Below are 25,298 nucleotides of genomic sequence, written 5' to 3' on the forward strand. Positions count from 1 at the left end.
TTATTTTAGGTGTGAGAGCCAAAATGAATTTTTTATTGCTTCAAATATGTTTTCAGCCTGATTGTGCACTTTAGGTGAAAATGTCAAAATCTTCAAAATGAGCATAAGCACAATGAAATTAATGCTGGAATCATCTTCAGGATGCTAGAATACACTAAATACAGCAAAAAAATTGAGTCTACAACGTTTACTTTAGGTGTCAGAGCCAAAATGAACTTTTTATTGCTTTAAACGCGTTTTCAGCCCCTGATTGTACACTTTAGGTGAAAATGTCAAAATCTTCAAAATGAGCATAAGCACCATGAAATTAAAGCTGGGATCATCTTGAGGATGCTAGAATACACTAAATACAGCAAAAAAATTTGAGTCTACAATGTTTAGTTTAGGTGTGAGAGCCAAAATGAACTTTTTATTGCTTTAAACGCGTTTTCAGCCCCTGATTGTACACTTAAGGTGAAAATGTCAAAATCTTCAAAATGAGCATAAGCACAATGAAATTAATGCTGGAATCATCTTCAGGATGCTAGAATACACTAAATACAGCAAAAAAAATGAGTCTACAACGTTTAGTTTAGGTGTGAGAGCAAAAATTAACTTTTTATGGCTTTAAATGCGTTTTCAGCCTGATTGTGCACTTTAGGTGAAAATGTCAAAATCCTCAAAATGAGCATAAACACAATAAAATTAATGCTGGAATCATCTTCAGGATGCTAGAATACACAAAATACAGCAGAAATTTTGAGTCTACAACGTTTAGTTTAGGTGTGTGAGCCAAAATGAACTTTTTATTGCTTTAAATGCGTTTTCAGCCTGATTGTGCACTTTAGGTGAAAATGTCAAAATCTTAAAAATGAGCATAAGGACAATGAAATTAATGCTGGAATCATCTTCAGGTTGCTAGAATACACTAAATACAGCAAAAAATTTGAGTCTACAACGTTTATTTTACTTGTGAGAGCCAAAATGAACTTTTTATTGCTTTAAACGCGTTTTCAGCCCCTGATTGTACACTTAAGGTGAAAATGTCAAAATCTTCAAAATGAGCATAAGCACAACTAAATTAATGCTAGAATCATCTTCAGGATGCTAGAATACACTAAATACAGCAGAAATTTTGAGTCTACAACGTTTAGTTTAGGTCTGAGAGCCAAAATGAACTTTTATTGCTTTAAACGCGTTTTCAGCCCCTGATTGTACACTTAAGGTGAAAATGTCAAAATCTTCAAAATGAGCATAAGCACAATGAAATTAATGCTGGAATCATCTTCAGGATGCTATAATACACTAAATACAGCAAACATTTTTAGTCTACAACGGTTAGTTTAGGTGTGAGAGCCAAAATGTAATTTTTATTGCTTTAAATGCGTTTTCAGCCTGATTGTGCACTTTAGGTGGAAATGTCAAAATCTTCAAAATGAGCATAAGGACAATGAAATTAATGCTGGAATCATCTTCAGGATGCTAGAATACACTAAATACAGCAAAAAAATTGAGTCTACAACGTTTAGTTTAGGTGTGTGAGCCAAAATGAACTTTTTATTGCTTTAAACTCGTTTTAAGCCTGATTGTGCACTTTAGGTGAAAATGTCAAAATCTTCAAAATGAGCATAAGGACTATGAAATTAATGCTGGAATCATCTTCAGGATGCTAGAATACACTAAATACAGCAAACATTTTTAGTCTACAACGGATAGTTTAGGTGTGAGAGCCAAAATGAACTTTTTATTGCTTTAAATGCGTTTTCAGCCTGATTGTGCACTTTAGGTGAAAATGTCAAAATCTTCAAAATGAGCATAAGGACAATGAAATTAATGCTGGAATCATCTTCAGGATGCTAGAATACACTAAATACAGCAAAAAATTTGAGTCTACAACGTTTAGTTTAGGTGTGTGAGCCAAAATGAACTTTTTATTGCTTTAAATGCGTTTTCAGCCTGATTGTTCACTTTAGGTGAAAATGTCAAAATCTTCAAAATGAGCATAAGGACAATGAAATTAATGCTGGAATCATCTTCAGGATGCTAGAATACACTAAATGCAGCAAAAAATTTGAGTCTACAACGTTTAGTTTAGGTGTGAGAGCCAAAATGAACTTTTTATTGCTTTAAACGCGTTTTCAGCCCCTGATTGTGCACTTTAGGTGAACATGTCAAAATCTTCAAAATGAGCATAAGCACAATGAAATTAATGCTGGAATCATCTTCAGGATGCTAGAATACACTAAATACAGCAAAAAATTTGAGTCTACAACGTTTAGATTAGGTGTGTGAGCCAAAATGAACTTTTTATTGCTTTAAATGCGTTTTCAGCCCCTGATTGTGCACTTTAGGTGAAAATGTCAAAATCTTCAAAATGAGCATAAGGACAATGAAATTAATGCTGGAATCATCTTCAGGATGCTAGAATACACTAAATACAGCAAAAAAATTGAGTCTACAACGTTTAGTTTAGGTGTGTGAGCCAAAATGAACTTTTTATTGCTTTAAATGCGTTTTCAGCCTGATTGTGCACTTTAGGTGAAAATGTCAAAATCTTCAAAATGAGCATAAGCACAATGAAATTAATTCTGGAATCATCTTCAGGATGCTAGAATAAACTAAATACAGCAACAAATTTGAGTCTACAACGTTTACTTTAGGTGTCAGAGCCAAAATGAACTTTTTATTGCTTTAAACGCGTTTTCAGCTCCTGATTGTACACTTTAGGTGAAAATGTCAAAATCTTCAAAATGAGCATAAGCACAATGAAATTAATGCTGGGATCATCTTCAGGATGCTAGAATACACTAAATACAGTAAAAAATTTTGAGTCTACAATGTTTAGTTTAGGTGTGAGAGCCAAAATGAACTTTTTATTGCTTTAAACGCGTTTTCAGCCCCTGATTGTACACTTAAGGTGAAAATGTCAAAATCTTCAAAATGAGCATAAGCACAATGAAATTAATGCTGGAATCATCTTCAGGTTGCTAGAATACACTAAATACAGCAAAAAATTTGAGTCTACAACGTTTATTTTACTTGTGAGAGCCAAAATGAACTTTTTATTGCTTTAAACGCGTTTTCAGCCCCAGATTGTACACTTAAGGTGAAAATGTCAAAATCTTCAAAATGAGCATAAGCACAACTAAATTAATGCTAGAATCATCTTCAGGATGCTAGAATACACTAAATACAGCAGAAATTTTGAGTCTACAACGTTTAGTTTAGGTCTGAGAGCCAAAATGAACTTTTATTGCTTTAAACGCGTTTTCAGCCCCTGATTGTACACTTAAGGTGAAAATGTCAAAATCTTCAAAATGAGCATAAGCACAATGAAATTAATGCTGGAATCATCTTCAGGATGCTATAATACACTAAATACAGCAAACATTTTTAGTCTACAACGGTTAGTTTAGGTGTGAGAGCCAAAATGAAATTTTTATTGCTTTAAATGCGTTTTCAGCCTGATTGTGCACTTTAGGTGGAAATGTCAAAATCTTCAAAATGAGCATAAGGACAATGAAATTAATGCTGGAATCATCTTCAGGATGCTAGAATACACTAAATACAGCAAAAAAATTGAGTCTACAACGTTTAGTTTAGGTGTGTGAGCCAAAATGAACTTTTTATTGCTTTAAACTCGTTTTAAGCCTGATTGTGCACTTTAGGTGAAAATGTCAAAATCTTCAAAATGAGCATAAGGACTATGAAATTAATGCTGGAATCATCTTCAGGATGCTAGAATACACTAAATACAGCAAACATTTTTAGTCTACAACGGATAGTTTAGGTGTGAGAGCCAAAATGAACTTTTTATTGCTTTAAACGCGTTTTCAGCCCCTGATTGTGCACTTTAGGTGAAAATGTCAAAATCTTCAAAATGAGCATAAGCACAATGAAATTAATGCTGGAATCATCTTCAGGATGCTAGAATACACTAAATACAGCAAAAAAATTGAGTCTACAACGTTTAGTTTAGGTGTGTGAGCCAAAATGAACTTTTTATTGCTTTAAATGCGTTTTCAGCCTGATTGTGCACTTTAGGTGAAAATGTCAAAATCTTCAAAATGAGCATAAGCACAATGAAATTAATTCTGGAATCATCTTCAGGATGCTAGAATAAACTAAATACAGCAACAAATTTGAGTCTACAACGTTTACTTTAGGTGTCAGAGCCAAAATGAACTTTTTATTGCTTTAAACGCGTTTTCAGCCCCTGATTGTACACTTTAGGTGAAAATGTCAAAATCTTCAAAATGAGCATAAGCACAATGAAATTAATGCTGGGATCATCTTCAGGATGCTAGAATACACTAAATACAGCAAAAAATTTTGAGTCTACAATGTTTAGTTTAGGTGTGAGAGCCAAAATGAACTTTTTATTGCTTTAAACGCGTTTTCAGCCCCTGATTGTACACTTAAGGTGAAAATGTCAAAATCTTCAAAATGAGCATAAGCACAATGAAATTAATGCTGGAATCATCTTCAGGATGCTAGAATACACTAAATACAGCAAAAAAATTGAGTCTACAATGTTAGTTTAGGTGTGAGAGCAAAAATGAACTTTTTATGGCTTTAAATGCGTTTTCAGCCTGATTGTGCACTTTAGGTGAAAATGTCAAAATCTTCAAAATGAGCATAAACACAATGAAATTAATGCTGGAATCATCTTCAGGATGCTAGAATACACTAAATACAGCAGAAATTTTGAGTCTACAACGTTTAGTTTAGGTGTGAGAGCCAAAATGAACTTTTTATTGCTTTAAACGCGTTTTCAGCCCCTGATTGTGCACTTTAGGTGAAAATGTCAAAATCTTCAAAATGAGCATAAGCACAATGAAATTAATGCTGGAATCATCTTCAGGATGCTAGAATACACTAAATACAGCAAAAAATTTGAGTCTACAACGTTTAGATTAGGTGTGTGAGCCAAAATGAACTTTTTATTGCTTTAAATGCGTTTTCAGCCTGATTGTGCACTTTAGGTGAAAATGTCAAAATCTTCAAAATGAGCATAAGGACAATGAAATTAATGCTGGAATCATCTTCAGGATGCTAGAATACACTAAATACAGCAACATTTTTGAGTCTACAACGTTTAGTTTAGGTGTGTGAGCCAAAATGAACTTTTTATTGCTTTAAATGCGTTTTCAGCCTGATTGTGCACTTTAGGTGAAAATGTCAAAATCTTAAAAATGAGCATAAGGACAATGAAATTAATGCTGGAATCATCTTCAGGTTTCTAGAATACACTAAATACAGCAAAAAATTTGAGTCTACAACGTTTATTTTACGTGTGATAGCCAAAATGAACTTTTTATTGCTTTAAACGCGTTTTCAGCCCCTGATTGTACACTTTAGGTGAAAATGTCAAAATCTTCAAAATGAGCATAAGCACAACCAAATTAATGCTAGAATCATCTTCAGGATGCTATAATACACTAAATACAGCAGAAATTTTGAGTCTACAACGTTTAGTTTAGTTCTGAGAGCCAAAATGAACTTTTATTGCTTTAAACGCGTTTTCAGCCCCTGATTGTACACTTAAGGTGAAAATGTCAAAATCTTCAAAATGAGCATAAGCACAACGAAATTAATGCTGGAATCATCTTCAGGATGCTAGAACACACTAAATACAGCAAACATTTTTAGTCTACAACGGTTAGTTTAGGTGTGAGAGCCAAAATGAACTTTTTATTGCTTTAAACGCGTTTTCAGCCCCTGATTGTACACTTAAGGTGAAAATGTCAAAATCTTCAAAATGAGCATAAGCACAATGAAATTAATGCTGGAATCATCTTCAGGATGCTAGAATAGACCTAATACAGCAAAAAATTTGAGTCTACAACGTTTAGTTTACGTGTGAGAGCCAAAATGAACTTTTTATTGCTTTAAATGCGTTTTCAGCCTGATTGTGCACTGTAGGTGGAAATGTCAAAATCTTCAAAATGAGCATAAGGACAATGAAATTAATGCTGGAATCATCTTCAGGATGCTAGAATACACTAAATGCAGCAAAAAATTTGAGTCTACAACGTTTAGTTTAGGTGTGAGAGCCAAAATGAACTTTTTATTGCTTTAAACGCGTTTTCAGCCCCTGATTGTGCACTTTAGGTGAAAATGTCAAAATCTTCAAAATGAGCATAAGCACAATGAAATTAATGCTGGAATCATCTTCAGGATGCTAGAATACACTAAATACAGCAAAAAATTTGAGTCTACAACGTTTAGATTAGGTGTGTGAGCCAAAATGAACTTTTTATTGCTTTAAATGCGTTTTCAGCCCCTGATTGTGCACTTTAGGTGAAAATGTCAAAATCTTCAAAATGAGCATAAGGACAATGAAATTAATGCTGGAATCATCTTCAGGATGCTAGAATACACTAAATGCAGCAAAAAATTTGAGTCTACAACGTTTAGTTTAGGTGTGAGAGCCAAAATGAACTTTTTATTGCTTTAAACGCGTTTTCAGCCCCTGATTGTGCACTTTAGGTGAAAATGTCAAAATCTTCAAAATGAGCATAAGCACAATGAAATTAATGCTGGAATCATCTTCAGGATGCTAGAATACACTAAATACAGCAAAAAAATTGAGTCTACAACGTTTAGTTTAGGTGTGTGAGCCAAAATGAACTTTTTATTGCTTTAAATGCGTTTTCAGCCTGATTGTGCACTTTAGGTGAAAATGTCAAAATCTTCAAAATGAGCATAAGCACAATGAAATTAATTCTGGAATCATCTTCAGGATGCTAGAATAAACTAAATACAGCAACAAATTTGAGTCTACAACGTTTACTTTAGGTGTCAGAGCCAAAATGAACTTTTTATTGCTTTAAACGCGTTTTCAGCCCCTGATTGTACACTTTAGGTGAAAATGTCAAAATCTTCAAAATGAGCATAAGCACAATGAAATTAATGCTGGGATCATCTTCAGGATGCTAGAATACACTAAATACAGCAAAAAATTTTGAGTCTACAATGTTTAGTTTAGGTGTGAGAGCCAAAATGAACTTTTTATTGCTTTAAACGCGTTTTCAGCCCCTGATTGTACACTTAAGGTGAAAATGTCAAAATCTTCAAAATGAGCATAAGCACAATGAAATTAATGCTGGAATCATCTTCAGGATGCTAGAATACACTAAATACAGCAAAAAAATTGAGTCTACAATGTTAGTTTAGGTGTGAGAGCAAAAATGAACTTTTTATGGCTTTAAATGCGTTTTCAGCCTGATTGTGCACTTTAGGTGAAAATGTCAAAATCTTCAAAATGAGCATAAACACAATGAAATTAATGCTGGAATCATCTTCAGGATGCTAGAATACACTAAATACAGCAGAAATTTTGAGTCTACAACGTTTAGTTTAGGTGTGAGAGCCAAAATGAACTTTTTATTGCTTTAAACGCGTTTTCAGCCCCTGATTGTGCACTTTAGGTGAAAATGTCAAAATCTTCAAAATGAGCATAAGCACAATGAAATTAATGCTGGAATCATCTTCAGAATGCTAGAATACACTAAATACAGCAAAAAATTTGAGTCTACAACGTTTAGATTAGGTGTGTGAGCCAAAATGAACTTTTTATTGCTTTAAATGCGTTTTCAGCCTGATTGTGCACTTTAGGTGAAAATGTCAAAATCTTCAAAATGAGCATAAGGACAATGAAATTAATGCTGGAATCATCTTCAGGATGCTAGAATACACTAAATACAGCAACATTTTTGAGTCTACAACGTTTAGTTTAGGTGTGTGAGCCAAAATGAACTTTTTATTGCTTTAAATGCGTTTTCAGCCTGATTGTGCACTTTAGGTGAAAATGTCAAAATCTTAAAAATGAGCATAAGGACAATGAAATTAATGCTGGAATCATCTTCAGGTTTCTAGAATACACTAAATACAGCAAAAAATTTGAGTCTACAACGTTTATTTTACGTGTGATAGCCAAAATGAACTTTTTATTGCTTTAAACGCGTTTTCAGCCCCTGATTGTACACTTTAGGTGAAAATGTCAAAATCTTCAAAATGAGCATAAGCACAACCAAATTAATGCTAGAATCATCTTCAGGATGCTATAATACACTAAATACAGCAGAAATTTTGAGTCTACAACGTTTAGTTTAGTTCTGAGAGCCAAAATGAACTTTTATTGCTTTAAACGCGTTTTCAGCCCCTGATTGTACACTTAAGGTGAAAATGTCAAAATCTTCAAAATGAGCATAAGCACAACGAAATTAATGCTGGAATCATCTTCAGGATGCTAGAACACACTAAATACAGCAAACATTTTTAGTCTACAACGGTTAGTTTAGGTGTGAGAGCCAAAATGAACTTTTTATTGCTTTAAACGCGTTTTCAGCCCCTGATTGTACACTTAAGGTGAAAATGTCAAAATCTTCAAAATGAGCATAAGCACAATGAAATTAATGCTGGAATCATCTTCAGGATGCTAGAATAGACCTAATACAGCAAAAAATTTGAGTCTACAACGTTTAGTTTACGTGTGAGAGCCAAAATGAACTTTTTATTGCTTTAAATGCGTTTTCAGCCTGATTGTGCACTGTAGGTGGAAATGTCAAAATCTTCAAAATGAGCATAAGGACAATGAAATTAATGCTGGAATCATCTTCAGGATGCTAGAATACACTAAATACAGCAAAAAATTTGAGTCTACAACGTTTAGTTTAGGTGTGTGAGCCAAAATGAACTTTTTATTGCTTTAAACGCGTTTTCAGCCTGATTGTGCACTTTAGGTGAAAATGTCAAAATCTTCAAAATGAGCTTAAGGACAATGAAATTAATGCTGGAATCATCTTCAGGATGCTAGAATACACTAAATACAGCAAAAAATTTGAGTCTACAACGTTTAGTTTAGGTGTGTGAGCCAAAATGAACTTTTTATTGCTTTAAACTCGTTTTAAGCCTGATTGTGCACTTTAGGTGAAAATGTCAAAATCTTCAAAATGAGCATAAGGACAATGAAATTAATGCTGGAATCATCTTCAGGATGCTAGAATACACTAAATACAGCAAACATTTTTAGTCTACAACGGTTAGTTTAGGTGTGAGAGCCAAAATGAACTTTTTATTGCTTTAAATGCGTTTTCAGCCTGATTGTTCACTTTAGGTGAAAATGTCAAAATATTCAAAATGAGCATAAGGACAATGAAATTAATGCTGGAATCATCTTCAGGATGCTAGAATACACTAAATACAGCAAAAAAAATTGAGTCTACAACGTTTAGTTTAGGTGTGTGAGCCAAAATGAACTTTTTATTGCTTTAAATTTGTTTTCAGCCTGATTGTGCACTTTAGGTGAAAATGTCAAAATCTTCAAAATGAGCATAAGGACAATGAAATTAATGCTGGAATCATCTTCAGGATGCTAGAATACACTAAATACAGCAAAAAATTTGAGTCTACAACGTTTAGTTTAGGTGTGTGAGCCAAAATGAACTTTTTATTGCTTTAAACTCGTTTTAAGCCTGATTGTGCACTTTAGGTGAAAATGTCAAAATCTTCAAAATGAGCATAAGGACAATGAAATTAATGCTGGAATCATCTTCAGGATGCTAGAATACACTAAATACAGCAAACATTTTTAGTCTACAACGGATAGTTTAGGTGTGAGAGCCAAAATGAACTTTTTATTGCTTTAAATGCGTTTTCAGCCTGATTGTGCACTTTAGGTGAAAATGTCAAAATCTTCAAAATGAGCATAAGGACAATGAAATTAATGCTGGAATCATCTTCAGGATGCTAGAATACACTAAATACAGCAAAAAATTTGAGTCTACAACGTTTAGTTTAGGTGTGTGAGCCAAAATGAACTTTTTATTGCTTTAAATGCGTTTTCAGCCTGATTGTTCACTTTAGGTGAAAATGTCAAAATCTTCAAAATGAGCATAAGGACAATGAAATTAATGCTGGAATCATCTTCAGGATGCTAGAATACACTAAATGCAGCAAAAAATTTGAGTCTACAACGTTTAGTTTAGGTGTGAGAGCCAAAATGAACTTTTTATTGCTTTAAACGCGTTTTCAGCCCCTGATTGTGCACTTTAGGTGAAAATGTCAAAATCTTCAAAATGAGCATAAGCACAATGAAATTAATGCTGGAATCATCTTCAGGATGCTAGAATACACTAAATAGAGCAAAAAATTTGAGTCTACAACGTTTAGATTAGGTGTGTGAGCCAAAATGAACTTTTTATTGCTTTAAATGCGTTTTCAGCCCCTGATTGTGCACTTTAGGTGAAAATGTCAAAATCTTCAAAATGAGCATAAGGACAATGAAATTAATGCTGGAATCATCTTCAGGATGCTAGAATACACTAAATACAGCAAAAAAATTGAGTCTACAACTTTTAGTTTAGGTGTGTGAGCCAAAATGAACTTTTTATTGCTTTAAATGCGTTTTCAGCCTGATTGTGCACTTTAGGTGAAAATGTCAAAATCTTCAAAATGAGCATAAGCACAATGAAATTAATTCTGGAATCATCTTCAGGATGCTAGAATAAACTAAATACAGCAACAAATTTGAGTCTACAACGTTTACTTTAGGTGTCAGAGCCAAAATGAACTTTTTATTGCTTTAAACGCGTTTTCAGCTCCTGATTGTACACTTTAGGTGAAAATGTCAAAATCTTCAAAATGAGCATAAGCACAATGAAATTAATGCTGGGATCATCTTCAGGATGCTAGAATACACTAAATACAGCAAAAAATTTTGAGTCTACAATGTTTAGTTTAGGTGTGAGAGCCAAAATGAACTTTTTATTGCTTTAAACGCGTTTTCAGCCCCTGATTGTACACTTAAGGTGAAAATGTCAAAATCTTCAAAATGAGCATAAGCACAATGAAATTAATGCTGGAATCATCTTCAGGTTGCTAGAATACACTAAATACAGCAAAAAATTTGAGTCTACAACGTTTATTTTACTTGTGAGAGCCAAAATGAACTTTTTATTGCTTTAAACGCGTTTTCAGCCCCAGATTGTACACTTAAGGTGAAAATGTCAAAATCTTCAAAATGAGCATAAGCACAACTAAATTAATGCTAGAATCATCTTCAGGATGCTAGAATACACTAAATACAGCAGAAATTTTGAGTCTACAACGTTTAGTTTAGGTCTGAGAGCCAAAATGAACTTTTATTGCTTTAAACGCGTTTTCAGCCCCTGATTGTACACTTAAGGTGAAAATGTCAAAATCTTCAAAATGAGCATAAGCACAATGAAATTAATGCTGGAATCATCTTCAGGATGCTATAATACACTAAATACAGCAAACATTTTTAGTCTACAACGGTTAGTTTAGGTGTGAGAGCCAAAATGAAATTTTTATTGCTTTAAATGCGTTTTCAGCCTGATTGTGCACTTTAGGTGGAAATGTCAAAATCTTCAAAATGAGCATAAGGACAATGAAATTAATGCTGGAATTATCTTCAGGATGCTAGAATACACTAAATACAGCAAAAAAATTGAGTCTACAACGTTTAGTTTAGGTGTGTGAGCCAAAATGAACTTTTTATTGCTTTAAACTCGTTTTAAGCCTGATTGTGCACTTTAGGTGAAAATGTCAAAATCTTCAAAATGAGCATAAGGACTATGAAATTAATGCTGGAATCATCTTCAGGATGCTAGAATACACTAAATACAGCAAACATTTTTAGTCTACAACGGATAGTTTAGGTGTGAGAGCCAAAATGAACTTTTTATTGCTTTAAATGCGTTTTCAGCCTGATTGTGCACTTTAGGTGAAAATGTCAAAATCTTCAAAATGAGCATAAGGACAATGAAATTAATGCTGGAATCATCTTCAGGATGCTAGAATACACTAAATACAGCAAAAAATTTGAGTCTACAACGTTTAGTTTAGGTGTGTGAGCCAAAATGAACTTTTTATTGCTTTAAATGCGTTTTCAGCCTGATTGTTCACTTTAGGTGAAAATGTCAAAATCTTCAAAATGAGCATAAGGACAATGAAATTAATGCTGGAATCATCTTCAGGATGCTAGAATACACTAAATGCAGCAAAAAATTTGAGTCTACAACGTTTAGTTTAGGTGTGAGAGCCAAAATGAACTTTTTATTGCTTTAAACGCGTTTTCAGCCCCTGATTGTGCACTTTAGGTGAAAATGTCAAAATCTTCAAAATGAGCATAAGCACAATGAAATTAATGCTGGAATCATCTTCAGGATGCTAGAATACACTAAATACAGCAAAAAATTTGAGTCTACAACGTTTAGATTAGGTGTGTGAGCCAAAATGAACTTTTTATTGCTTTAAATGCGTTTTCAGCCCCTGATTGTGCACTTTAGGTGAAAATGTCAAAATCTTCAAAATGAGCATAAGGACAATGAAATTAATGCTGGAATCATCTTCAGGATGCTAGAATACACTAAATACAGCAAAAAAATTGAGTCTACAACGTTTAGTTTAGGTGTGTGAGCCAAAATGAACTTTTTATTGCTTTAAATGCGTTTTCAGCCTGATTGTGCACTTTAGGTGAAAATGTCAAAATCTTCAAAATGAGCATAAGCACAATGAAATTAATTCTGGAATCATCTTCAGGATGCTAGAATAAACTAAATACAGCAACAAATTTGAGTCTACAACGTTTACTTTAGGTGTCAGAGCCAAAATGAACTTTTTATTGCTTTAAACGCGTTTTCAGCCCCTGATTGTACACTTTAGGTGAAAATGTCAAAATCTTCAAAATGAGCATAAGCACAATGAAATTAATGCTGGGATCATCTTCAGGATGCTAGAATACACTAAATACAGCAAAAAATTTTGAGTCTACAATGTTTAGTTTAGGTGTGAGAGCCAAAATGAACTTTTTATTGCTTTAAACGCGTTTTCAGCCCCTGATTGTACACTTAAGGTGAAAATGTCAAAATCTTCAAAATGAGCATAAGCACAATGAAATTAATGCTGGAATCATCTTCAGGATGCTAGAATACACTAAATACAGCAAAAAAATTGAGTCTACAACGTTAGTTTAGGTGTGAGAGCAAAAATGAACTTTTTATGGCTTTAAATGCGTTTTCAGCCTGATTGTGCACTTTAGGTGAAAATGTCAAAATCTTCAAAATGAGCATAAACACAATGAAATTAATGCTGGAATCATCTTCAGGATGCTAGAATACACTAAATACAGCAGAAATTTTGAGTCTACAACGTTTAGTTTAGGTGTGAGAGCCAAAATGAACTTTTTATTGCTTTAAACGCGTTTTCAGCCCCTGATTGTGCACTTTAGGTGAAAATGTCAAAATCTTCAAAATGAGCATAAGCACAATGAAATTAATGCTGGAATCATCTTCAGGATGCTAGAATACACTAAATACAGCAAAAAATTTGAGTCTACAACGTTTAGATTAGGTGTGTGAGCCAAAATGAACTTTTTATTGCTTTAAATGCGTTTTCAGCCTGATTGTGCACTTTAGGTGAAAATGTCAAAATCTTCAAAATGAGCATAAGGACAATGAAATTAATGCTGGAATCATCTTCAGGATGCTAGAATACACTAAATACAGCAAAATTTTTGAGTCTACAACGTTTAGTTTAGGTGTGTGAGCCAAAATGAACTTTTTATTGCTTTAAATGCGTTTTCAGCCTGATTGTGCACTTTAGGTGAAAATGTCAAAATCTTAAAAATGAGCATAAGGACAATGAAATTAATGCTGGAATCATCTTCAGGTTGCTAGAATACACTAAATACAGCAAAAAATTTGAGTCTACAACGTTTATTTTACGTGTGATAGCCAAAATGAACTTTTTATTGCTTTAAACGCGTTTTCAGCCCCTGATTGTACACTTTAGGTGAAAATGTCAAAATCTTCAAAATGAGCATAAGCACAACCAAATTAATGCTAGAATCATCTTCAGGATGCTATAATACACTAAATACAGCAGAAATTTTGAGTCTACAACGTTTAGTTTAGTTCTGAGAGCCAAAATGAACTTTTATTGCTTTAAACGCGTTTTCAGCCCCTGATTTTACACTTAAGGTGAAAATGTCAAAATCTTCAAAATGAGCATAAGCACAACGAAATTAATGCTGGAATCATCTTCAGGATGCTAGAACACACTAAATACAGCAAACATTTTTAGTCTACAACGGTTAGTTTAGGTGTGAGAGCCAAAATGAACTTTTTATTGCTTTAAACGCGTTTTCAGCCCCTGATTGTACACTTAAGGTGAAAATGTCAAAATCTTCAAAATGAGCATAAGCACAATGAAATTAATGCTGGAATCATCTTCAGGATGCTAGAATAGACCTAATACAGCAAAAAATTTGAGTCTACAACGTTTAGTTTACGTGTGAGAGCCAAAATGAACTTTTTATTGCTTTAAATGCGTTTTCAGCCTGATTGTGCACTGTAGGTGGAAATGTCAAAATCTTCAAAATGAGCATAAGGACAATGAAATTAATGCTGGAATCATCTTCAGGATGCTAGAATACACTAAATACAGCAAAAAATTTGAGTCTACAACGTTTAGTTTAGGTGTGTGAGCCAAAATGAACTTTTTATTGCTTTAAACGCGTTTTCAGCCTGATTGTGCACTTTAGGTGAAAATGTCAAAATCTTCAAAATGAGCTTAAGGACAATGAAATTAATGCTGGAATCATCTTCAGGATGCTAGAATACACTAAATACAGCAAAAAATTTGAGTCTACAACGTTTAGTTTAGGTGTGTGAGCCAAAATGAACTTTTTATTGCTTTAAACTCGTTTTAAGCCTGATTGTGCACTTTAGGTGAAAATGTCAAAATCTTCAAAATGAGCATAAGGACAATGAAATTAATGCTGGAATCATCTTCAGGATGCTAGAATACACTAAATACAGCAAACATTTTTAGTCTACAACGGTTAGTTTAGGTGTGAGAGCCAAAATGAACTTTTTATTGCTTTAAATGCGTTTTCAGCCTGATTGTTCACTTTAGGTGAAAATGTCAAAATATTCAAAATGAGCATAAGGACAATGAAATTAATGCTGGAATCATCTTCAGGATGCTAGAATACACTAAATACAGCAAAAAAAATTGAGTCTACAACGTTTAGTTTAGGTGTGTGAGCCAAAATGAACTTTTTATTGCTTTAAATTTGTTTTCAGCCTGATTGTGCACTTTAGGTGAAAATGTCAAAATCTTCAAAATGAGCATAAGGACAATGAAATTAATGCTGGAATCATCTTCAGGATGCTAGAATACACTAAATACAGCAAAAAATTTGAGTCTACAACGTTTAGTTTAGGTGTGTGAGCCAAAATGAACTTTTTATTGCTTTAAACTCGTTTTAAGCCTGATTGTGCACTTTAGGTGAAAATGTCAAAATCTTCAAAATGAGCATAAGGACAATGAAATTAATGCTGGAATCATCTTCAGGATGCTAGAATACACTAAATACAGCAAACATTTTTAGTCTACAACGGTTAGTTTAGGTGTGAGAGCCAAAATGAACTTTTTATTGCTTTAAATGCGTTTTCAGCCTGATTGTTCACTTTAGGTGAAAATGTCAAAATCTTCAAAATGAGCATAAGGACAATGAAATTAATGCTGGAATCATCTTCAGGATGCTAGAATACACTAAATGCAGCAAAAAATTTGAGTCTACAACGTTTAGTTTAGGTGTGAGAGCCAAAATGAACTTTTTATTGCTTTAAACGCGTTTTCAGCCCCTGATTGTGCACTTTAGGTGAAAATGTCAAAATCTTCAAAATGAGCATAAGCACAATGAAATTAATGCTGGAATCATCGTCAGGATGCTAGAATACACTAAATACAGCAAAAAATTTGAGTCTACAACGTTTAGATTAGGTGTGTGAGCCAAAATGAACTTTTTATTGCTTTAAATGCGTTTTCAGCCCCTGATTGTGCACTTTAGGTGAAAATGTCAAAATCTTCAAAATGAGCATAAGGACAATGAAATTAATGCTGGAATCATCTTCAGGATGCTAGAATACACTAAATACAGCAAAAAAATTGAGTCTACAACGTTTAGTTTAGGTGTGTGAGCCAAAATGAACTTTTTATTGCTTTAAATGCGTTTTCAGCCTGATTGTGCACTTTAGGTGAAAATGTCAAAATCTTCAAAATGAGCATAAGCACAATGAAATTAATTCTGGAATCATCTTTAGGATGCTAGAATACACTAAATACAGCAACAAATTTGAGTCTACAACGTTTGCTTTAGGTGTCAGAGCCAAAATGAACTTTTTATTGCTTTAAACGCGTTTTCAGCCCCTGATTGTACACTTTAGGTGAAAATGTCAAAATCTTCAAAATGAGCATAAGCACAATGAAATTAATGCTGGGATCATCTTCAGGATGCTAGAATACACTAAATACAGCAAAAAATTTTGAGTCTACAATGTTTAGTTTAGGTGTGAGAGCCAAAATGAACTTTTTATTGCTTTAAACGCGTTTTCAGCCCCTGATTGTACACTTAAGGTGAAAATGTCAAAATCTTCAAAATGAGCATAAGCACAATGAAATTAATGCTGGAATCATCTTCAGGATGCTAGAATACACTAAATACAGCAAAAAAATTGAGTCTACAACGTTTAGTTTAGGTGTGTGAGCCAAAATGAACTTTTTATTGCTTTAAATGCGTTTTCAGCCTGATTGTGCACTTTAGGTGAAAATGTCAAAATCTTCAAAATGAGCATAAGCACAATGAAATTAATTCTGGAATCATCTTCAGGATGCTAGAATACACTAAATACAGCAACAAATTTGAGTCTACAACGTTTACTTTAGGTGTCAGAGCCAAAATGAACTTTTTATTGCTTTAAACGCGTTTTCAGCCCCTGATTGTACACTTTAGGTGAAAATGTCAAAATCTTCAAAATGAGCATAAGCACAATGAAATTAATGCTGGGATCATCTTCAGGATGCTAGAATACACTAAATACAGCAAAAAATTTTGAGTCTACAATGTTTAGTTTAGGTGTGAGAGCCAAAATGAACTTTTTATTGCTTTAAACGCGTTTTCAGCCCCTGATTGTACACTTAAGGTGAAAATGTCAAAATCTTCAAAATGAGCATAAGCACAATGAAATTAATGCTGGAATCATCTTCAGGATGCTAGAATACACTAAATACAGCAAAAAAAATTGAGTCTACAACGTTTAGTTTAGGTGTGAGAGCAAAAATGAACTTTTTATGGCTTTAAATGCGTTTTCAGCCTGATTGTGCACTTTAGGTGAAAATGTCAAAATCTTCAAAATGAGCATAAGGACAATGAAATTAATGCTGGAATCATCTTCAGGATGCTAGAATACACTAAATACAGCAAACATTTTTAGTCTACAACGGTTAGTTTAGGTGTGAGAGCCAAAATGAACTTTTTATTGCTTTAAATGCGTTTTCAGCCTGATTGTGCACATTAGGTGAAAATGTCAAAATCTTCAAAATGAGCATAAGGACAATGAAATTAATGCTGGAATCATCTTCAGGATGCTAGAATACACTAAATGCAGCAAAAAATTTGAGTCTACAACGTTTAGTTTAGGTGTGAGAGCCAAAATGAACTTTTTATTGCTTTAAACGCGTTTTCAGCCCCTGATTGTGCACTTTAGGTGAAAATGTCAAAATCTTCAAAATGAGCATAAGCACAATGAAATTAATGCTGGAATCATCGTCAGGATGCTAGAATACACTAAATACAGCAAAAAATTTGAGTCTACAACGTTTAGATTAGGTGTGTGAGCCAAAATGAACTTTTTATTGCTTTAAATGCGTTTTCAGCCCCTGATTGTGCACTTTAGGGGAAAATGTCAAAATCTTCAAAATGAGCATAAGGACAATGAAATTAATGCTGGAATCATCTTCAGGATGCTAGAATACACTAAATACAGCAACAAATTTGAGTCTACAACGTTTAGTTTAGGTGTGTGAGCCAAAATGAACTTTTTATTGCTTCAAATATGTTTTCAGCCTGATTGTGCACTTTAGGTGAAAATGTCAAAATCTTCAAAATGAGCATAAGCACAATGAAATTAATGCTGGAATCATCTTCAGGATGCTAGAATACACTAAATACAGCAAAAAAATTGAGTCTACAACGTTTACTTTAGGTGTCAGAGCCAAAATGAACTTTTTATTGCTTTAAACGCGTTTTCAGCCCCTGATTGTACACTTTAGGTGAAAATGTCAAAATCTTCAAAATGAGCATAAGTACCATGAAATTAAAGCTGGGATCATCTTGAGGATGCTAGAATACACTAAATACAGCAAAAAAATTTGAGTCTACAATGTTTAGTTTAGGTGTGAGAGCCAAAATGAACTTTTTATTGCTTTAAACGCGTTTTCAGCCCCTGATTGTACACTTAAGGTGAAAATGTCAAAATCTTCAAAATGAGCATAAGCACAATGAAATTAATGCTGGAATCATCTTCAGGATGCTAGAATACACTAAATACAGCAAAAAAAAATGAGTCTACAACGTTTAGTTTAGGTGTGAGAGCAAAAATTAACTTTTTATGGCTTTAAATGCGTTTTCAGCCTGATTGTGCACTTTAGGTGAAAATGTCAAAATCCTCAAAATGAGCATAAACACAATAAAATTAATGCTGGAATCATCTTCAGGATGCTAGAATACACTAAATACAGCAGAAATTTTGAGTCTACAACGTTTAGTTTAGGTCTGAGAGCCAAAATGAACTTTTATTGCTTTAAACGCGTTTTCAGCCCCTGATTGTACACTTAAGGTGAAAATGTCAAAATCTTCAAAATGAGCATAAGCACAATGAAATTAATGCTGGAATCATCTTCAGGATGCTATAATACACTAAATACAGCAAACATTTTTAGTCTACAACGGTTAGTTTAGGTGTGAGAGCCAAAATGAAATTTTTATTGCTTTAAATGCGTTTTCAGCCTGATTGTGCACTTTAGGTGGAAATGTCAAAATCTTCAAAATGAGCATAAGGACAATGAAATTAATGCTGGAATCATCTTCAGGATGCTAGAATACACTAAATACAGCAAAAAAATTGAGTCTACAACGTTTAGTTTAGGTGTGTGAGCCAAAATGAACTTTTTATTGCTTTAAACTCGTTTTAAGCCTGATTGTGCACTTTAGGTGAAAATGTCAAAATCTTCAAAATGAGCATAAGGACTATGAAATTAATGCTGGAATCATCTTCAGGATGCTAGAATACACTAAATACAGCAAACATTTTTAGTCTACAACGGATAGTTTAGGTGTGAGAGCCAAAATGAACTTTTTATTGCTTTAAATGCGTTTTCAGCCTGATTGTGCACTTTAGGTGAAAATGTCAAAATCTTCAAAATGAGCATAAGGACAATGAAATTAATGCTGGAATCATCTTCAGGATGCTAGAATACACTAAATACAGCAAAAAATTTGAGTCTACAACGTTTAGTTTAGGTGTGTGAGCCAAAATGAACTTTTTATTGCTTTAAATGATTTTTCAGCCTGATTGTTCACTTTAGGTGAAAATGTCAAAATCTTCAAAATGAGCATAAGGACAATGAAATTAATGCTGGAATCATCTTCAGGATGCTAGAATACACTAAATGCAGCAAAAAATTTGAGTCTACAACGTTTAGTTTAGGTGTGAGAGCCAAAATGAACTTTTTATTGCTTTAAACGCGTTTTCAGCCCCTGATTGTGCACTTTAGGTGAAAATGTCAAAATCTTCAAAATGAGCATAAGCACAATGAAATTAATGCTGGAATCATCTTCAGGATGCTAGAATACACTAAATACAGCAAAAAATTTGAGTCTACAACGTTTAGATTAGGTGTGTGAGCCAAAATGAACTTTTTATTGCTTTAAATGCGTTTTCAGCCCCTGATTGTGCACTTTAGGTGAAAATGTCAAAATCTTCAAAATGAGCATAAGGACAATGAAATTAATGCTGGAATCATCTTCAGGATGCTAGAATACACTAAATACAGCAAAAAAATTGAGTCTACAACGTTTAGTTTAGGTGTGTGAGCCAAAATGAACTTTTTATTGCTTTAAATGCGTTTTCAGCCTGATTGTGCACTTTAGGTGAAAATGTCAAAATCTTCAAAATGAGCATAAGCACAATGAAATTAATTCTGGAATCATCTTCAGGATGCTAGAATACACTAAATACAGCAACAAATTTGAGTCTACAACGTTTACTTTAGGTGTCAGAGCCAAAATGAACTTTTTATTGCTTTAAACGCGTTTTCAGCCCCTGATTGTACACTTTAGGTGAAAATGTCAAAATCTTCAAAATGAGCATAAGCACAATGAAATTAATGCTGGGATCATCTTCAGGATGCTAGAATACACTAAATACAGCAAAAAATTTTGAGTCTACAATGTTTAGTTTAGGTGTGAGAGCCAAAATGAACTTTTTATTGCTTTAAACGCGTTTTCAGCCCCTGATTGTACACTTAAGGTGAAAATGTCAAAATCTTCAAAATGAGCATAAGCACAATGAAATTAATGCTGGAATCATCTTCAGGATGCTAGAATACACTAAATACAGCAAAAAATTTGAGTCTACAACGATTAGCTTAGGTGTGTGAGCCAAAATGAACTTTTTATTGCTTTAAATGCGTTTTCAGCCTGATTGTGCACTTTAGGTGAAAATGTCAAAATCTTCAAAATGAGCATAAGGACAATGAAATTAATGCTGGAATCATCTTCAGGATGCTAGAATACACTAAATACAGCAAAATTTTTGAGTCTACAACGTTTAGTTTAGGTGTGTGAGCCAAAATGAACTTTTTATTGCTTTAAATGCGTTTTCAGCCTGATTGTGCACTTTAGGTGAAAATGTCAAAATCTTAAAAATGAGCATAAGGACAATGAAATTAATGCTGGAATCATCTTCAGGTTGCTAGAATACACTAAATACAGCAAAAAATTTGAGTTTACAACGTTTATTTTACGTGTGATAGCCAAAATGAACTTTTTATTGCTTTAAACGCGTTTTCAGCCCCTGATTGTACACTTTAGGTGAAAATGTCAAAATCTTCAAAATGAGCATAAGCACAACCAAATTAATGCTAGAATCATCTTCAGGATGCTATAATACACTAAATACAGCAGAAATTTTGAGTCTACAACGTTTAGTTTAGTTCTGAGAGCCAAAATGAACTTTTATTGCTTTAAACGCGTTTTCAGCCCCTGATTGTACACTTAAGGTGAAAATGTCAAAATCTTCAAAATGAGCATAAGCACAACAAAATTAATGCTGGAATCATCTTCAGGATGCTAGAACACACTAAATACAGCAAACATTTTTAGTCTACAACGGTTAGTTTAGGTGTGAGAGCCAAAATGAACTTTTTATTGCTTTAAACGCGTTTTCAGCCCCTGATTGTACACTTAAGGTGAAAATGTCAAAATCTTCAAAATGAGCATAAGCACAATGAAATTAATGCTGGAATCATCTTCAGGATGCTAGAATACACCTAATACAGCAAAAAATTTGAGTCTACAACGTTTAGTTTACGTGTGAGAGCCAAAATGAACTTTTTATTGCTTTAAATGCGTTTTCAGCCTGATTGTGCACTGTAGGTGGAAATGTCAAAATCTTCAAAATGAGCATAAGGACAATGAAATTAATGCTGGAATCATCTTCAGGATGCTAGAATACACTAAATACAGCAAAAAATTTGAGTCTACAACGTTTAGTTTAGGTGTGTGAGCCAAAATGAACTTTTTATTGCTTTAAACGCGTTTTCAGCCTGATTGTGCACTTTAGGTGAAAATGTCAAAATCTTCAAAATGAGCATAAGGACAATGAAATTAATGCTGGAATCATCTTCAGGATGCTAGAATACACTAAATACAGCAAAAAATTTGAGTCTACAACGTTTAGTTTAGGTGTGTGAGCCAAAATGAACTTTTTATTGCTTTAAACTCGTTTTAAGCCTGATTGTGCACTTTAGGTGAAAATGTCAAAATCTTCAAAATGAGCATAAGGACAATGAAATTAATGCTGGAATCATCTTCAGGATGCTAGAATACACTAAATACAGCAAACATTTTTAGTCTACAACGGTTAGTTTAGGTGTGAGAGCCAAAATGAACTTTTTATTGCTTTAAATGCGTTTTCAGCCTGATTGTTCACTTTAGGTGAAAATGTCAAAATCTTCAAAATGAGCATAAGGACAATGAAATTAATGCTGGAATCATCTTCAGGATGCTAGAATACACTAAATACAGCAAAACAAATTGAGTCTACAACGTTTAGTTTAGGTGTGTGAGCCAAAATGAACTTTTTATTGCTTTAAATTCGTTTTCAGCCTGATTGTGCACTTTAGGTGAAAATGTCAAAATCTTCAAAATGAGCATAAGGACAATGAAATTAATGCTGGAATCATCTTCAGGATGCTAGAATACACTAAATACAGCAAAAAATTTGAGTCTACAACGTTTAGTTTAGGTGTGTGAGCCAAAATGAACTTTTTATTGCTTTAAACTCGTTTTAAGCCTGATTGTGCACTTTAGGTGAAAATGTCAAAATCTTCAAAATGAGCATAAGGACAATGAAATTAATGCTGGAATCATCTTCAGGATGCTAGAATACACTAAATACAGCAAACATTTTTAGTCTACAACGGTTAGTTTAGGTGTGAGAGCCAAAATGAACTTTTTATTGCTTTAAATGCGTTTTCAGCCTGATTGTTCACTTTAGGTGAAAATGTCAAAATCTTCAAAATGAGCATAAGGACAATGAAATTAATGCTGGAATCATCTTCAGGATGCTAGAATACACTAAATGCAGCAAAAAATTTGAGTCTACAACGTTTAGTTTAGGTGTGAGAGCCAAAATGAACTTTTTATTGCTTTAAACGCGTTTTCAGCCCCTGATTGTGCACTTTTGGTGAAAATGTCAAAATCTTCAAAATGAGCATAAGCACAATGAAATTAATGCTGGAATCATCGTCAGGATGCTAGAATACACTAAATACAGCAAAAAATTTGAGTCTACAACGTTTAGATTAGGTGTGTGAGCCAAAATGAACTTTTTATTGCTTTAAACGCGTTTTCAGCCCCTGATTGTGCACTTTAGGTAAAAAATGTCAAAATCTTCAAAATGAGCATAAGGACAATGAAATTAATGCTGGAATCATCTTCAGGATGCTAGAATACACTAAATACAGCAAAAAAATTGAGTCTACAACGTTTAGTTTAGGTGTGTGAGCCAAAATGAACTTTTTATTGCTTTAAATGCGTTTTCAGCCTGATTGTGCACTTTAGGTGAAAATGTCAAAATCTTCAAAATGAGCATAAGCACAATGAAATTAATTCTGGAATCATCTTCAGGATGCTAGAATACACTAAATACAGCAACAAATTTGAGTCTACAACGTTTGCTTTAGGTGTCAGAGCCAAAATGAACTTTTTATTGCTTTAAACGCGTTTTCAGCCCCTGATTGTACACTTTAGGTGAAAATGTCAAAATCTTCAAAATGAGCATAAGCACAATGAAATTAATGCTGGGATTATCTTCAGGATGCTAGAATACACTAAATACAGCAAAAAATTTTGAGTCTACAATGTTTAGTTTAGGTGTGAGAGCCAAAATGAACTTTTTATTGCTTTAAACGCGTTTTCAGCCCCTGATTGTACACTTAAGGTGAAAATGTCAAAATCTTCAAAATGAGCATAAGCACAATGAAATTAATGCTGGAATCATCTTCAGGATGCTAGAATACACTAAATACAGCAAAAAAATTGAGTCTACAACGTTTAGTTTAGGTGTGTGAGCCAAAATGAACTTTTTATTGCTTTAAATGCGTTTTCAGCCTGATTGTGCACTTTAGGTGAAAATGTCAAAATCTTCAAAATGAGCATAAGCACAATGAAATTAATTCTGGAATCATCTTCAGGATGCTAGAATACACTAAATACAGCAACAAATTTGAGTCTACAACGTTTACTTTAGGTGTCAGAGCCAAAATGAACTTTTTATTGCTTTAAACGCGTTTTCAGCCCCTGATTGTACACTTTAGGTGAAAATGTCAAAATCTTCAAAATGAGCATAAGCACAATGAAATTAATGCTGGGATCATCTTCAGGATGCTAGAATACACTAAATACAGCAAAAAATTTTGAGTCTACAATGTTTAGTTTAGGTGTGAGAGCCAAAATGAACTTTTTATTGCTTTAAACGCGTTTTCAGCCCCTGATTGTACACTTAAGGTGAAAATGTCAAAATCTTCAAAATGAGCAAAAGCACAATGAAATTAATGCTGGAATCATCTTCAGGATGCTAGAATACACTGAATACAGCAAAAAAATTGAGTCTACAACGTTTAGTTTAGGTGTGAGAGCAAAAATGAACTTTTTATGGCTTTAAATGCGTTTTCAGCCTGATTGTGCACTTTAGGTGAAAATGTCAAAATCTTCAAAATGAGCATAAGGACAATGAAATTAATGCTGGAATCATCTTCAGGATGCTAGAATACACTAAATACAGCAAACATTTTAAGTCTACAACGGTTAGTTTAGGTGTGAGAGCCAAAATGAACTTTTTATTGCTTTAAATGCGTTTTCAGCCAGATTGTGCAGTTTAGGTGAAAATGTCAAAATCTTCAAAATGAGCATAAGGACAATGAAATTAATGCTGGAATCATCTTCAGGATGCTAGAATACACTAAATACAGCAAAAAATTTGAGTCTACAACGTTTAGTTTAGGTGTGTGAGCCAAAATGAACTTTTTATTGCTTTAAATGCGTTTTCAGCCTGATTGTTCACTTTAGGTGAAAATGTCAAAATCTTCAAAATGAGCATAAGGACAATGAAATTAATGCTGGAATCATCTTCAGGATGCTAGAATACACTAAATGCAGCAAAAAATTTGAGTCTACAACGTTTAGTTTAGGTGTGAGAGCCAAAATGAACTTTTTATTGCTTTAAACGCGTTTTCAGCCCCTGATTGTGCACTTTAGGTGAAAATGTCAAAATCTTCAAAATGAGCATAAGGACAATGAAATTAATGCTGGAATCATCTTCAGGATGCTAGAATACACTAAATACAGCAAAAAATTTGAGTCTACAACGTTTAGTTTAGGTGTGTGAGCCAAAATGAACTTTTTATTGCTTTAAACTCGTTTTAAGCCTGATTGTGCACTTTAGGTGAAAATGTCAAAATCTTCAAAATGAGCATAAGGACAATGAAATTAATGCTGGAATCATCTTCAGGATGCTAGAATACACTAAATACAGCAAACATTTTTAGTCTACAACGGTTAGTTTAGGTGTGAGAGCCAAAATGAACTTTTTATTGCTTTAAATGCGTTTTCAGCCTGATTGTTCACTTTAGGTGAAAATGTCAAAATCTTCAAAATGAGC

Source organism: Vanacampus margaritifer, chromosome 1 (assembly GCF_051991255.1).
Source record: "Vanacampus margaritifer isolate UIUO_Vmar chromosome 1, RoL_Vmar_1.0, whole genome shotgun sequence".
NCBI classification, from domain to species: Eukaryota; Metazoa; Chordata; class Actinopteri; order Syngnathiformes; family Syngnathidae; genus Vanacampus; species Vanacampus margaritifer.